At 43.4% G+C, this 15080-nt stretch overlaps 1 pseudogene; it reads left to right on the forward strand.

Annotated features, from left to right (window-relative positions):
- The window catches only part of LOC139582321 (queuine tRNA-ribosyltransferase accessory subunit 2-like), a 101031-nt pseudogene that overhangs the window by 43095 nt on the left and 42856 nt on the right, over positions 1 to 15080 (forward strand).

Below are 15080 nucleotides of genomic sequence, written 5' to 3' on the forward strand. Positions count from 1 at the left end.
GTTGAGAGCTTCAAGTTCCTTGGTGTCCACATCACCAACAAACTAACATGTTCCAAGCACACCAAGACAGCCGTGAAGAAGGCATGACAAAACCTATTCCCCCTCAGGACAATGAAAATATTTGGCATGGGTCCTCATATCCTCAAAATGTTTTACAACTGCACCATCGAGAACATCATGATGGCTTGCATCACTGCCTGGTATGGCAAATGCTCGGCCTCCGATCGCAAGGCACTACAGAAGGTAGTGCGTAAGGCCCAGTACATCACCGGGGCCAAGCTTCCTGCCATCCAGGACCTCTATACCAGGCAGTGTCAGAGGAAGGCCCTAAAAATTGTCAAAGACTCCAGCCACCCTAGTCATAGACTGTTCTCTCTGCTACCGCACGGCAAGCGGTACCGGAGCACCAAGTCTAGGTCCAAGAGGCTTCTAAACAGCTTCTACCCCCAAGCCATAAGACTCCTGCACATCTAATGAAATGGCTACCAAGACTATTTGCAAGCCCCCCCCCCCCCCCACTATCTATGCATAGTCACTTTAATAACTCTTCCTACATGGTACATATTACCCCCGCACGGTGCCCCCGCACATTGACTCTGTACCCGTACCCCCTGTATATTTATTTATTTTGCTCCTTTGCACCCCATTATTTATATTTCTACTTCTACACATTCTTCCACTGCAAATCTACCATTCCAGTGTTTTACTTGCTATATTGTATTTACTTCGCCACCATGGCCTTTTTTTGCCTTTACCTCCCTTATCTCACCTCATTTGCTCACATTGTATATAGACTTATTTTTCTACTGTATTATTGACTGTATGTTTGTTTTACTCCATGTGTTGTTGTATGTGTCGAACTGCTTTGCTTTATCTTGGCCAGGTCACAATTGTAAATGAGAAAGGTGAAATAAATAAATAGAGCCCTGCTATTGTTATGTACTTCTGCTCTTTAAATACTGTTATTCTTATCTCTTACTTTTTGGGGGTATTTTCTTAAAACTGCATTGTTGGTTAAGGGCTTGTAAGTAAGCATTTCTTTGTAAGGTCTATGCCTGTTGTATTCGGTGCATTTGACAAATACTGTTAGAGCCAAATAGCCTATTTGTATACAATAACCAGAGCATTATTAGTTGAATTCTTAGTGTAGACATTATTGGAGACGAATACCCTCCTTGCGGCCGGTGCGATGGCTACGGGAGGAGGAAAGGTTATTTGAGGGAGGAAGTCGGGCCTAAGTGGAGTCTTGGTTAGACGGGGGAGCGGTATAGTTTTTTGACCGCACTTGCTCGCACTTACTCACATTATATTGTGAATAGCCTTCATTTATTGCACATATAAGTTATTAGAATTAGAGGAATTATAAGGAACATTTTCGTTTTCCCATCTTTTATATTAGAAAGTCTGTAAGTTTAAATGCTTGAACGAAGAAGCATCCTTTTGTTTGTAACTTGCAATCCGAAGTGCCACACTGCCATCATCTTTACAGACGTGCAGTAAAGCCTGCGGCGAGTGTGTGTCCGAAAGAGCCCCTCTCTCGCCAGGACAGTGGTCATATTTATTGGATGGAGTAGAGAAAATATGCCACTACAAATACCATTTGATTTGAACACAACATAACCACTCGATACAGACCACAACACACCTGTCCATGAATGCACAAAAACATACAGTAGCCTCGCCTTTCAATACACATATAGTGTACATATCAAAAAAATTCAAACCCGATAAAACATATTTTCATCCTAAAGTTGTCTGTGACTCGCCCGCAACAAATGCAGACCTCTAGCTTAGTGTATATCCTATTATACATACAGTACTGTGTGACCATGCACTATTTCTTGCAAATGCACGTTGGTAAAAGCGTCTTTAGTTTCAAGCACACACTCATGTACATAACATTCTATATTTTTTCTCTCAGTTTAACTACAAAATGCTTAGGACATAAAGAGAAAAGTTACTGTGCTCCTGAATATTTAGGAGGGGTAGAGGCAGAAGTGCGTTATTGAAAAGCGCAATCCGCCTTAGACCTTTCTAAAGCTGAGTTCACACATACCGCCCAATTCTGATCTTTTTTCAACTAATTGGTCTGCTGACCAATCCCATCAGATCTTATCACAACATCCCTTTCTCAGCGCTGATCTGATTGGTCAAAAGATTGAAAGAAAGATCACAATTGGGCTGCCTGTCTAAATGCAGCCTTTGAGCATCGAATATATTCCCCAGATAAGTCCTGAATGGCTTTGAAACATCCCTCATGTTGGAGAGTAAAAACTCATCATGCTCTAACAGAGATGGCTAGCTTTAGTGTGGCACCACTGAGCCGAATGTTTCCTGCCTCTGGGCAAGCCAAGTTGAAATGAGAAAATGTAATTACCGTCCCAGCACCTGTTCACACACAGGGAATTATTACATTTTGTCTTGAGGAGGGCAGGAAGGGAGCAACCTGATTGGCTAATTAAAAGTGAGCGTGTCACCAGTGCTTGTTGTTGTTGTTTGGGTTCTGGTTTCGTCACCCTTTGATTTTCTCTCACAGCTGGCCTCTGTGATAAGGCCACGCCTCCTCTCTTTCACGCCATCCAGGTTCACTGTGTAATTAACAGAATGAACTAACTATGTGACATTACCACCAGCTCTTTGTATCTGCTTCCTGCTGCTGTGTGCACTCTTACACTGTCTAGTTTAGTAGTCAATGCACCTTTTACTCTTGCTTCTGTAAACATTGTTGCTGTGCTGTCTATTCTGCAGTAGGATGAATGATTTGTAGTGTTATGCATGCTGTAATGCTGCGGTTTACCTTTACAGGTCTTCATGACACAGTGTTGTACTGCTCTCGCCACGATCCTGTGACCTCAGTCCCCCGAGGTCACATCATCAACAAGGTTAGAGGTCATGTTTTGGTTTTAACTTATCCATCACTATTTTAAATCAAATCAAATTGTATTTGTCACATGCACCGAATACAACCTTACCGTGAAATGCTTACTTACAAGCCCTTAACCAACAACGCAGTTTTAAGAAAAATAAGAGTTAAGAAAAATATTTATTAAATAAACTAAAGTAAAGAATAAAAGAGCAACAATAAGAGAACAATAAGGACGCTGTATACAGGGATACCGCCTTGCCGTCAGAGGCCGAGCAGTTGCCATACCAGGCGGTGATGCAACCAGTCAGCATGCTCTCGATGGTGCAGCCTTTTGAGGATCTGAAGACCCATGCCAAGTCTCCTGAGGGGGAAAAGGCGTTGTCATGCCCTCTTGTCTTGGTGTGTTTGGACCATGATAGTTTGTTGGTGATGTGGACACCGAGGAACTTGAAGCTCTCAACCTGCTCTACTACAGCCCCATCGTTGAGAATGGGGGCGTCCTCGGCTCCCTTTTCCTGTAGTCCACGATCAGCTCCTTTGTCATGATCAGACTAAGCATTGGTGTCTGTCTAGAGGCTTTACATGTCTGGGAGTTTACACAAATGTGTGTGTGTGTTTAGTTGTTGCTGCTGCTGTGTATGTCAGAGTTGACAGAGTTAACACTGCCTATTGTTGTCTCAGACGGTGTCTGTGTGGGGTAGTGGCGGTCGTATCAACCTGACGGTAGCTAAGTTCATGGCTGAGTTCATGGCTAAGTTCAAGGCTGTGCAGCCAGACCTGTACCAGAGCATGGCAGACGGAGAGACCTGGCAAAGCAACACGTCTCGCAAGAGGGTTCGCAAGTCAGTGGACCGCACCCTGGCCCACCTGGGCGACTGTCTGATACTGCACAACAAAACACAGGTCTGTCTGGGACTGATGCTGCTGCAAATTGATGATACTCCCAATATTACAGGAATTAAAAAGTTAACTTCCATGTGTTGTGGCAGTCATGTATTAGCTTACTATACAGACACAGGCTACTTTTTGACACTGTCAAAATCATCTCTGTGCTCTCCAGGAGCTGAATGGGGTGTAGGTGTTGTGGGTGGTGGCGGGAGGGGATGTTCTGGAGGAGAGGGTGCGGTTGGCCAGGGAGATGGCCAAGCTGCCAGTAGGAGGATTCAGTCTGGACGGGCTCCATACTGCAGCCATGGAGACACACCTCCGGACCCAGCTCATCACCGCCATCAAGGAGCTGCCTGAGGACAAACCCAGGTGTGTGTGTGTGTGTGTGGGGGGGGTGGGGGGTGGGGGGGGCCCAGGGGTCCCACTTTAAACAAATTACATTACATTTCCATTTTCCTTTTTAGTCATTTAGCTGACGCTCTTATCTAGAGTGACTTGCAGTTAGTGCATTCCTCTTAAGACAGCTAGGTGAGACAATCCTTTATCACAGTTCTAGTAAGTGCACTTTCCTCAATAAAGTAGCTACTGTATCAGCTAAGTGAGCACTAGTAGGAAAAGACTAGTGTTAATCAAGATTCTGTGTGAAGATCTTATACATGCTTTATATATAATTCAGAAACTCTTGATAAGCTTGTCATCTAAAACACTCACACTTTTACAGATGCACAGTCGAGAGAATCCTGTCGGGCTGTATCACCGCCTGGTACGGCAATTGCACCACCAATTGCACCACCTTTAACCACCCTCAACCCTCAAAGGCTCTCCAGAGCGTAGTGCGGTCTGCACAACGCATCACCAGGGGCAAACTACCTGCCCTCCAGGACAGCTACAGCACCCGATGTCACAGGAAGGCCAAAAAGATAATGTAAAAGTTTGTGAGTGTTTTTGGTGACAAGCCACATTTCTTCAGCCTCCTGAGGTTGAAGGCGCTGTTGCGCCTTCTTCACCACGCTGTCTGTGTGGGTGGACCATTTCAGTTTGTCCGTGATGTGTACGCCGAGGAACTTAAAACTTTCCACCTTCTCCACTACTGTCCCATCGATGTGGATAGGGGGCTGCTCCCTCTGCTGTTTCCTGAAGTCCACGATCATGTCCTTTGTTTTGTTGACGTTGAGTGTGAGGTTATTTTCCTGACACCACACCCCGAGGGCCCTCACCTCCTCACTGTAGGCTGTCTCATCGTTGTTAGTAATCAAGTCTAACACTGTAGTATCGTCTGCAAACTTGATTATTTTTTTGCCCTTTGCCTTGCACACTCTTGGCATTCTCTCAACCAGCTTCACCTGGAATGCTTTCCCAAAAGTCATAAAGGAGTTCCTACATATGCTGAGCACTTGTTGGCTGCTTTTCCTTCACTCTGTGGTCCAACTCATCCCAAACCATCTCAATTGGGTTTTGGTCGGGTGATTGTGGAGGCCAGGTCATTTGATGCAGCACTCCATCACTCTCCTTCTTGGCCAAATAGTATTTACACAGCCTGGAGGTGTGTTGGGTCATTGTCCTGTGGAAAAACAAATGATAGTTCCACTAAGCGCAAACCAGATGGGATGGCGTATCGCTGCAGAATGCTGTGGTAGCCATGCTGGTTAAGTGTGCCTTGAATTCAAATCAAATTTTATTTGTCACATACACATGGTTAGCAGATGTTAATGTGAGTGTAGCGAAATGCTTGTGCTTCTAGTTCCGAAAATGCAGAAATAACCAATGAGTAATCTAACCTAACAATTTCACAACAACTACCTTATACACATACATTTTTCCATTATTAAAGTGGCTGGAGTTGAGTCAGTATGTTGGCAGCAGCCACTCAATGTTAGTGGTGGCTGTTTAACAGTCTGATGGCCTTGAGATTGAAGCTGTTTTTCAGTCTCTCGGTCCCTGCTTTGATGCACCTGTACTGACCTCGCCTTCTGGATGATAGAGGGGTGAACTGGTCGTTGCTCGGGTAGTTGTTGTCCTTGATGATCTTTATGGCCTTCCTGTGACATCGGTCGCAAATGGGTCTTTCAAATGTCCAAAGTTGTGGCAAAATGGCTTAAGGACAACAAAGTCAAGGTATTGGAGAGGCCACTCTGGGTCTTCCTTTCCTGTGTGGGGGACCTCATGAGAGCCAGTTTCATCTTGAAATTTTACGAATTGACTGACCTTCGTGTCTTAAAGTAAAGTAATTTCTCTTTGTTTATTTGAGCTGTTCTTGCCATAATATGGACTTTGTCTTTTACCAAATAGGGCTATCTTCTGTATACCAACCCTACCTTGCCACAACACTTTTTTGGTTACGACAGGATTCCATGTGTTATTTCACAGAATGTAGAAAATGGTAAAAATAAAGAAAAACCCTTGAATGAGTAGGTGTGTACAAACTTTTGACTGGTACTGTATATACATACACACAGTTGAAGTCGATTGATTACATACACCTTAGCCAAATACATTTAAACTCAGTTTTTCACAATTCCTGACATTTAATCCTAGTAAAAATTCCCTGTCTTAGGTCAGTTAGGATCACCACTTTATTTGTGAAATGTCAGAATAATAGTATAATAGTTTCTTTCATCACATTCCCAGTAGGCCAGAAGTTTACATACACTCAATTAGTATTTGGTAGCATTGCCTTGAAATTGTTTAACTTGGGTCAAACGTTTCGGGTAGCCTTCCACAAGCTTCCCACAATAAGTTGGTTGAATTTTGGCCCATTCCTCCTGACAGAGCTGGTGTAACTGAGTCAGGTTTGTAGGCCTCCTTGCTCGCACATGCTTTTTCAGTTCTGCCCACAAATTTTCTATGGGATTGATGTCAGGGCTTTGTGATGGCCTCTCCAATACCTTGACTTTGTTGTCCTTAAGCCATTTTGCCACAACATTGTCCATTTGAAAGACCCATTTGCGACCAAGCTTTAACTTCCTGACTGATGTCTTGAGATGTTGCTTCAATATATCCACATAGTTTTCCTACCTCATGATGCCATCTATTTTGTGAAGCGCACCAGTCCCTTCTGCTGCAAAGCACCCCCACAATATGATGCTGCCACCCCCGTGCTTCACGGTTGGGATGGTGTTCTTCGGCTTGCAAGCCTCCCCCTTTTTCCTCTAAACATAACGATGGTCATTATGGCCAAACAGTTCTATTTTTGTTTCATCAGACCAGAGGACATTTCTCCAAGCAGTACAATCTTTGTCCCCATGTGCAGTTGCAAACCGTAGTCTGGCTTTTTTATGGTGGGTTTGGAGCAGTGGCTTCTTCCTTGCTGAGTGGCTTTTCAGGTTATGTTGATATAGAACTCGTTTTACTGTGAATATAGATACTTTTGTACCTGTTTCCTCAAAACATCTTCACAAGGTCCTTTGCTGTTGTTCTGGGATTGATTTGCACTTTTCGCCACAAAGTACGTTAATCTCTAGGAGACAGAATGCGTCTCCTTCCTGAGCGGTATGACAACTGCGTGGTCCCATGGTGTTTATAATTGCGTACTATTGTTTGTACAGATGAACGTGGTACCTTCAGGCATTTGGAAATTGCTCCCAAGGATGAACCAGACTTGTGGATGTCTACAATTTTTTTTCTGAGGTATTCAATGATTTCTTTTGATTTTCCCATGATGTCAAGCAAAAAGACACTGAGTTTGAAGGTAGGCCTTGAAATACATCCACAGGTACACCTCCAATTGACTCAAGCGATGTCAATTAGTCTATCAGAAGCTTCTAAAGCCATGACATCATTTTCTGGAGTTTTACAAGCTGTTTAAAGGCACAGTCAACTTAGTGTATGTAAACTTCTGACCCACTGGAATTGTGATACAGTGAAATATAAGTGAAATAATCTGTCTGTAAACAATTGTTGGAAAAATGACTTGTGTCATGCACAAAGTATATGTCCAACCGACTTGCCAAAACTATAGTTTGTTAACAATAAATTTGTGGAGTGGTTGAAAAACGAGTTTTAATGATCCCAACCTAAGTGTATGTAAACTTCCGACTTCAACTGTACATACACTGAGTGTAGAAAACATTAGGAACACCTGCTTTTTCCATGACATAGACTGGCCAGGTGAATCCAGGTGAAAGTTATGATGGCTTATTGATGTCACCTGTTAAATCCAATCAGTGTAGATGAAGGGGAGCAGACCGGTTAAGGAAGGATTTTTAAGCCTTGAGACAATTGAGACATAGATTGTGTGCCATTCAGAGGGTGAATGGGCAAGACAAAATATTTAAGTGCCTTTGAACGGGGTATGGTAGTAGGTGCCAGGCGCACCGGTTTGAGTGTCAAGAACTGCAACGCTGCTGGGTTTTTCAAACTCAACAATTTCCCCTGTGTATCAAGAATGGTCCACCACCCAAAGGACTTCCAGCCAACTTGACACAGTTGTGGGATGCATTGGAGTCAACATGGGCCAGAATCCCTGTGGAACGCTTTTTACGCCTTGTAGAGTCCATACCCCGAATAATTGAGGCTGTTCTGAGGGCAAAAGGGGTGCAACTCAATATTAGGAAGGTGTTCCTATTGATCTGGCTGCAGACCCCTGCAGTACTTCCGTGGACTCCACTTTGAGGACCTCTGTTATAAAGAATGTATAAAGCGTGATATAACAGTTCCCACTGTAGAGTACATTGGCAAAAATGACATTATTACCTGTCTATTACGACTATACCGTCAAATCACAACAGCCATCTGCGGTTCTTCCCCGTGCTCTTTCACAGCATCGTGTGTGTGTGTGTGTGTGTGTGCTGCAGCTCTTCTTCCTGTTCACCAGGCAGCTGCTCTCTATTTCTTTCTCTCCCTCTCTCTTCTCTCTCCTGCTCTCATCCCGGCTGCTTCACGGCAGTTAAAGTTAGTGGCTAAATTTATCAAAAACTCTCAGATTAAAAACTCTGAGGCTGACTTAAAAATATCTGAATATGTTGCTAATCGTTTTCAGGGGAAGAAAAGTAGCTGGCAGGGATCTGAAGATCAAAGCTGCTGAGTTGGCTACCCTGCCCATTAACTCTTCATAGACTCTAGCTAGCAGAGGTTTGAGTGCCCCCCCTACACCAGCTCCAGTTGCCAGCTTTAACCCTTTTTACACTTTCCCTGTCTGCACCCACACTCCCCTAAATATAATATGAATGCTCTTTCATTCCACCCCACTCTTACTCCTTCCCTCTCTCCTACCCTTACAGACCCAATTCTTTCTTTTTCCTTCCTTCCTTCCTTCCTTCCTTCCTTCCTTCCTTCCTTCCTTCCTTCCTTCCTTCCTTCCTTCCTTCCTTCCTTCCTTCCTTCCTTCCTTCCTTCCTTCCTTCCTTCCTTCCTTCCTTCCTTCCTTCCTTCCTTCCTTCCTTCCTTCCTTCCTTCCTTCCTTCCCTCACTCCTCCCCTTACAGATCCAATTCTTTCTTTCTCTCTCCTTCCTTCCCTCACTCCTCCCCTTACAGACCCAATTCTTTCTTTCTCTCTCCTTCCTTCCCTCACTCCTACCCTTACAGACCCAATTCTTTCTTTCTCTCTCCTTCCTTCCTTCCCTCACTCCTACCCTTACAGACCCAATTATTTATTTGTCTCTCCTTCCCTCACTCCTACCCTTACAGACCCAATTCTTTCTTTGTCTCTCCTTCCCTCACTACTTCACCCCCAAAAGCAACATGCTTTTCAAAACAAGCCATACCCCCCTTAATGCTTTTTAGTTATCGCCCTCTTCTCTCCTCTCTGCATTCTGTCTCTCTTCGCTCTCTCTACTTCTCTCTGTTTATTCCCTGCTCCAGTGTGTCTGTGTGTCTGCAGGTGTCTCTCCTCACCTCTCACTCACAGACATATGACCAGGTGATGGGAGCAGACTAGCTGGCCAATTAGTGGCTCTAATTGAGTGATCATGTGACACCCTTCACTGTGTGACAGATTATGACCCCCCCCCATACAGATCCTACCTTTAACCCCTCTCCTGTTATAAGTTATTAACCCCCCCACCCCCCACACACTCAACCCTAAGACCCCCTAGCATGCTGATTTTACTCTCAGTGGGAGACTAAGAAAAATACAGACTCCCCTCCCTCCACCTCTCTCCCATCACTCTGTGCTCATTGTGCTCACTCCAGAATCCCCAGGAAACCATGGCAACCCCTGACTTCCCTCCTGGGAGCCATGGCAACCCCACTCCTCTTCCAGCTGCACTGGGAATACTGGCCTGGCGGAGAGTAGACTCAAACTTCCCCCAGAGCTCCCAGTGCCCCAGCGTTTGGGAGACCTCTGTCCTATTCCCCCTTGCCCTGGAGGTAAGGGAGCCGACTGGGGCTCTGGGGTGGCGAAGGGGCAGTGGAGAGAGAGAGTGGTGCTGCATGCCGTATCCGAGACCTCCAGATGCTCCCTTTGAGGCCATACTGGGATTCCTTAATGAAAAGAGGCTGTGCTTGGTCAGACTGCCCCTGGGTTGTGGTGGCACTGGGAGATACACAGCCTCTCTTTGGGCACCATGGACTCATTATGGGATGGTAAATTGGGTTTGGCCCTGGAACCTCAAGGCAGAGGGCCAGAGAGAGACGGTTAACTGAAACCTAAGTGAGAAAGACAGAGAGATTGAAAGGGAGAGTGAGAGAGAGGGGAAAATAAAGAGTGATTTTGAGTGGGGTGGGTTGAGGTGGCTTGGAGGAGGATGAGGGATGATGGGGGATGCAATCTGTTTGTCTGCTGTGTGAACATGCATCTGCTCTGTGTGTGGATGTTCAATGTTGGTATTGATTTTGTTGTTTACGTGTGTGTGCGTGTGCGTGCGTGTTAGAGCGAGAGATGCTGCATCTGTAGTGCTTCAGGGAGAGCACTGCTAGATGAGATAGATGGGTAAGAGTATGTCCGTTTGTCTGATAGACTGCATACTGCCTAATAAGTCAACCAATGTGTATTGATCATTGATCAACAGTGTAATACATTTATATCTGTTTGTCTGCCTGTTTGTGTCACGGCCGTCAAAGGAAGTAGACTAAAGCGCAGCGTGGTAAGCGTACATATTCCTTTTATTTAGGATGACGTCGACAAAAACAATAAACAATACAAAAACGACCGTGAAGCTTAAGGCTATAGTGCCAACAAACAAAGACAACTTCCCACACTGAAAGGAGGGAAAAGGGCTACCTAAGTATGGTTCCCAATCAGAGACAACAATAGACAGCTGTCCCTGATTGAGAACGATACCCGGCCAAAACATAGAAATACAAAATCATAGAAAACAAAAACATAGAATGTCCACCCCAAATCACACCCTGACCAAACCAAAATAGAGACATAAAAAGGCTCTCTAAGGTCAGGGCGTGACAGTTTTGTCTGCCTACCTGTCTGTGTATATGTGTTTGTCTCTAGCAGGGTTTCCATTAGCCAGTAATAGCCGGCTTTCGGACTATAATTATTTGATAATTGATAAACTGATAAATACCAGTTGATGGAAATAGATGTGACTGGTCATGCTTATCAGTCTATAGCTGAATTTGCATCATTTAGTGGAATTACATTTGTGTGTGTGTACAGTATATTCATTATGTATCTTATCACATGCGTACAGAGTACAGATACAGAGCCTTTGAGAGGAAAATCTGTCCGACAGCAGGAGAGCTGCTGCGACAGCATCTCAAACACAAAATGCATATGTAATGGAAAGCAGGCTTCATTACCGTGTCACACATCACTTTGCAATGAACTGGAGGCAGTATACATTTTGAAAACATACTCAATAGTTTGAAACTTTAATGTTTTACTACATATTATGAGGCATGTCTTACCTTGTTTCAAAGCAGCCTAGCCAAAATCAGACCATATCCATGGAGGCAATTATTTTATATCAACTTTCTCTCATTGTCCAGTAGCCAAAGGCACAATACTAGTCATATTAACAACCCATGTTAGTTGCTGCATCTTTAGATCTCCCCTCTTTCTACATTTCTAATGGATATTTTCATCTCTGTCACATGAAACGGCTCACATGTGCAGTGCGCTTTTGACAACAGTGTTTTCCCGCAAATTGCATTATGGAACGAACATTTGTGCGTAGCCTCCTGACTTGTGTGCATTGTTTATAATGTGAAGAAATAATAGTTGATCAACATTTTAAGCGAAACGTTCTGATCTGTTGCATCAGACTCATTGCTTTTGACAGTTTTGTTATGTAGTCTAGGCCTACTGGTTGAATTTGTGATCTATCATCCCACAACTGTCCCAGAGTGTTTGGTGTAGGCTCTCCAGGTTTCTCCACAAGCTGACCAATAGAATAGGTCAGCTTTTCTACTATGGGAGATAGTAGAATGATTTAAGCTGGTGGTTTTGCTGTTTGTTACTCGTCTTGTTGAGAGTTGTTCTAACATGTTCAAAGTGTACATCAGAATTCGGTAAGAAGGTCCGCACATCGTTGCATCCTCAACTTGCATGTTCTGTTAATATTAATTACCATAATATCATCTAAATGTGATTTCTGTCATTCTGAGCAACATGGTTGGACGGCCTAATCAGGTTCCGCAGCCAATTCATATGGGTCAGGTAAATTAAAATGATGCTGGTCAAATGTCCGGCGCCACATTTTACTAATAGAAACCCTGGTCTGTTTGTATGTGTGTGTCAGGCTGCTGCATGGCTTGGGGCGGCCAGACGAGGCGCTGGCGTGCGTGGAGGTGGATCTGTTTGAAAGCTTCTTCCCCTTTCAGGTGACAGAGCGAGGCTGTGTCCTCCCTTCCCCTTCAACATCACCACTGACCCAGAATCCACAGGTGCTGGTGTAGAGGCACCCCCAACTGGTCAGGGTGTTCCATAAGCGCCAGCTGCCTGCAGTGGCGAAAAAAATTTGGTATGCATGCCAGCAAAGCCACTACACAACACAACACTAGACAATACATTAATTGCACTATAACGGTGACAAACGGTGTCCACAAACTGTTAGGACCTACATAAAGCTGTCCCAACAGCTGTCCCAACACCTTACCACTGCTACACCTGGCTATCAGCGGAACCTTGTCTGGCAGCAAAACGGTTCATTCAGTGTCATTTACTGCCTTTAAAAAAAACATTGCTGATATGGCTGACTTGCTTAAACAAATGTGGTTTCTACTGACAATTGAGATGTACAAACTATGGCATAAGGGGACGAGAAGCGGATAAGAGGCAATCCATAATTTTGATTAAGACATTAATGAGCGCGCTAGAACGGATGTAGCGTTAGTCAATATAACTATTTGTTTAGCACTTTTGAAATGTACAGCAACAGAATTCAGAACATGGGCCGTTCTTACAGTATTTTCCCTGTACACCAAGTCAGAACCATAGGATAAATAAAGGGGCATATAAACAGACAATGAAAGCTCTTACAATATTCTATGATTACATTTCGCTAAAACAGGTTATAGTCTACATGTGCACAACCAAGTTAGAACAGTAGACCAAATTAAGAGGTGAAAATAGACTAAATTATTAGGGTGAGGCACATTGAATGCCGTTTGGGTCTTTGCGTATAAAGAAAGATACACGTCATATAACACTATTTGACACGTTAAATAAGATTTTAATTTGATATGTGAAATAACACAATTCTATTGTAGAATGTTGTGTGTGCTGAATTTGCACGTGCAAGCCAAGCGCCACCACTACTATCAGTAGCACTGTCAAGCTGTACAATACCGTGTTGGTGAAAATAGACCAAATTATTAGGGTGAGGCACATGGGCTACTAACAGCTTACTACACAACATACACTTAGTATTACTTTCTTAGCTACAGTATACATATCTCCCTGGCATATCGCATCATTTATGCAGGAGCATCATTTTTGAAATTATTATTTAAAAAATTACTCACCTTGTGAAGGTGGCACGGCAGTCCTTTGTGGGCAAAGTTTGTCATCAAACTTCGTCATTAAAGTCTGTCATTCTCTGGATTTATGGTTGGAACTCGGGAAAAAAACCACACAGCCACTCTACTGAATAGCAGGCTAGTGATTGCTTTGCAATGCTTGCAGTTAGCCACTGATTCCACTCATTGTTGAATTTGCAATTTCCAACTTGTTGTGTAACGTTACTCTTTATGTCCAATGGCCGATGAGCACAGATTCGTTTTATCTATAATTTCTCTTTATTATTTATCTTCATATGACAAGGATAAAAAATTATTTGCCAGTAGATTGTCGACTTTATTCATGATGATGACTGCTAGCTAAAACTTTGAAAGTAAGATGTTGACATGTTCCGTCCAATCAAAGCTACTGTACTTATAACGTGATTTTACCTAATTTTATCTGTGGCCAATGACCTTGAGCCTTCTTGGAAGGGTACTTGTAATTTAACTATATGGCAGGACCCAAAGGGCTGAAATTTTGGATGTCTACCCTTACTAAGGACTTAAACTTGGCAAGGACGTAGTGTCCCCATGAGTGACGGAACACTGAGCCAATCACGGCGCAATGCTCCTATTTTCTGCTGGCTCGCCCCACCACCACAGAAAGCTAGGTTGAAACACCTGCATTTTGGAGCTTCCTCACTCAAGAAAGCAAAAAAGAGACCATGTTTGTATGTGGCTTTATTAACTCAATGATATATTTTATTACATTGTTTGCAAATGGATATGTGACACGTATTAATGCCAAAATAACATGCAAAACAGGCAACCCCTAAAATAAAAATTATATATACGTATTTATACATATATATTTATTGATTTGTTGTTATTATTATATTTTTTTGCAAAAAATGTGGGGCTCAAAACAGAATGATGGGTCGCCACTGATTGCCATTCAAATACCTTACTTCTAACCCTTATATGGCTGGCTACTAAAATGACTTTAACACATTGGATGTAGGTGTCACGCCCTGACCTTTTAGAGAGCCTTTTTATTTCTCTATTTGGTTAGGTCAGGGTGTGATTTGTGTGGGCATTCTAGTTAGTCTATTTCTTTGTTGGCCGGGTATGGTTCCCAATCAGAGGCAGCTGTCTATCGTTGTCTCTGATTGGGGATCATAATTAGGCAGCCCTTTTTCCCACCTTCAGTTGTGGGATCTTGTCTTTGTATAGTTGCTGTTTAGCGCTACAGAGCTTTACGTTCGTTTGTATTTTTATTTTATTTTTTGTGTCATTTTAAATCAAGTAAAATGTACGCCTAGCATGCTGCACCTTGGTCTCCTTCTAACGACGGATGTAACAGTAGGTCCATTATCATTCCTACAAAGTTCTGATTTGGTTTTAGTCATTTTAAAGTATATTGAGTTTGTTTCCCCCCCCAAGAAAAATGGGGCCCAGAATTCCCTGAGGGACACCATAGTGAATAGGTGC

This window comes from Salvelinus alpinus, chromosome 8 (assembly GCF_045679555.1).
Source record: "Salvelinus alpinus chromosome 8, SLU_Salpinus.1, whole genome shotgun sequence".
NCBI classification, from domain to species: domain Eukaryota; kingdom Metazoa; phylum Chordata; class Actinopteri; order Salmoniformes; family Salmonidae; genus Salvelinus; species Salvelinus alpinus.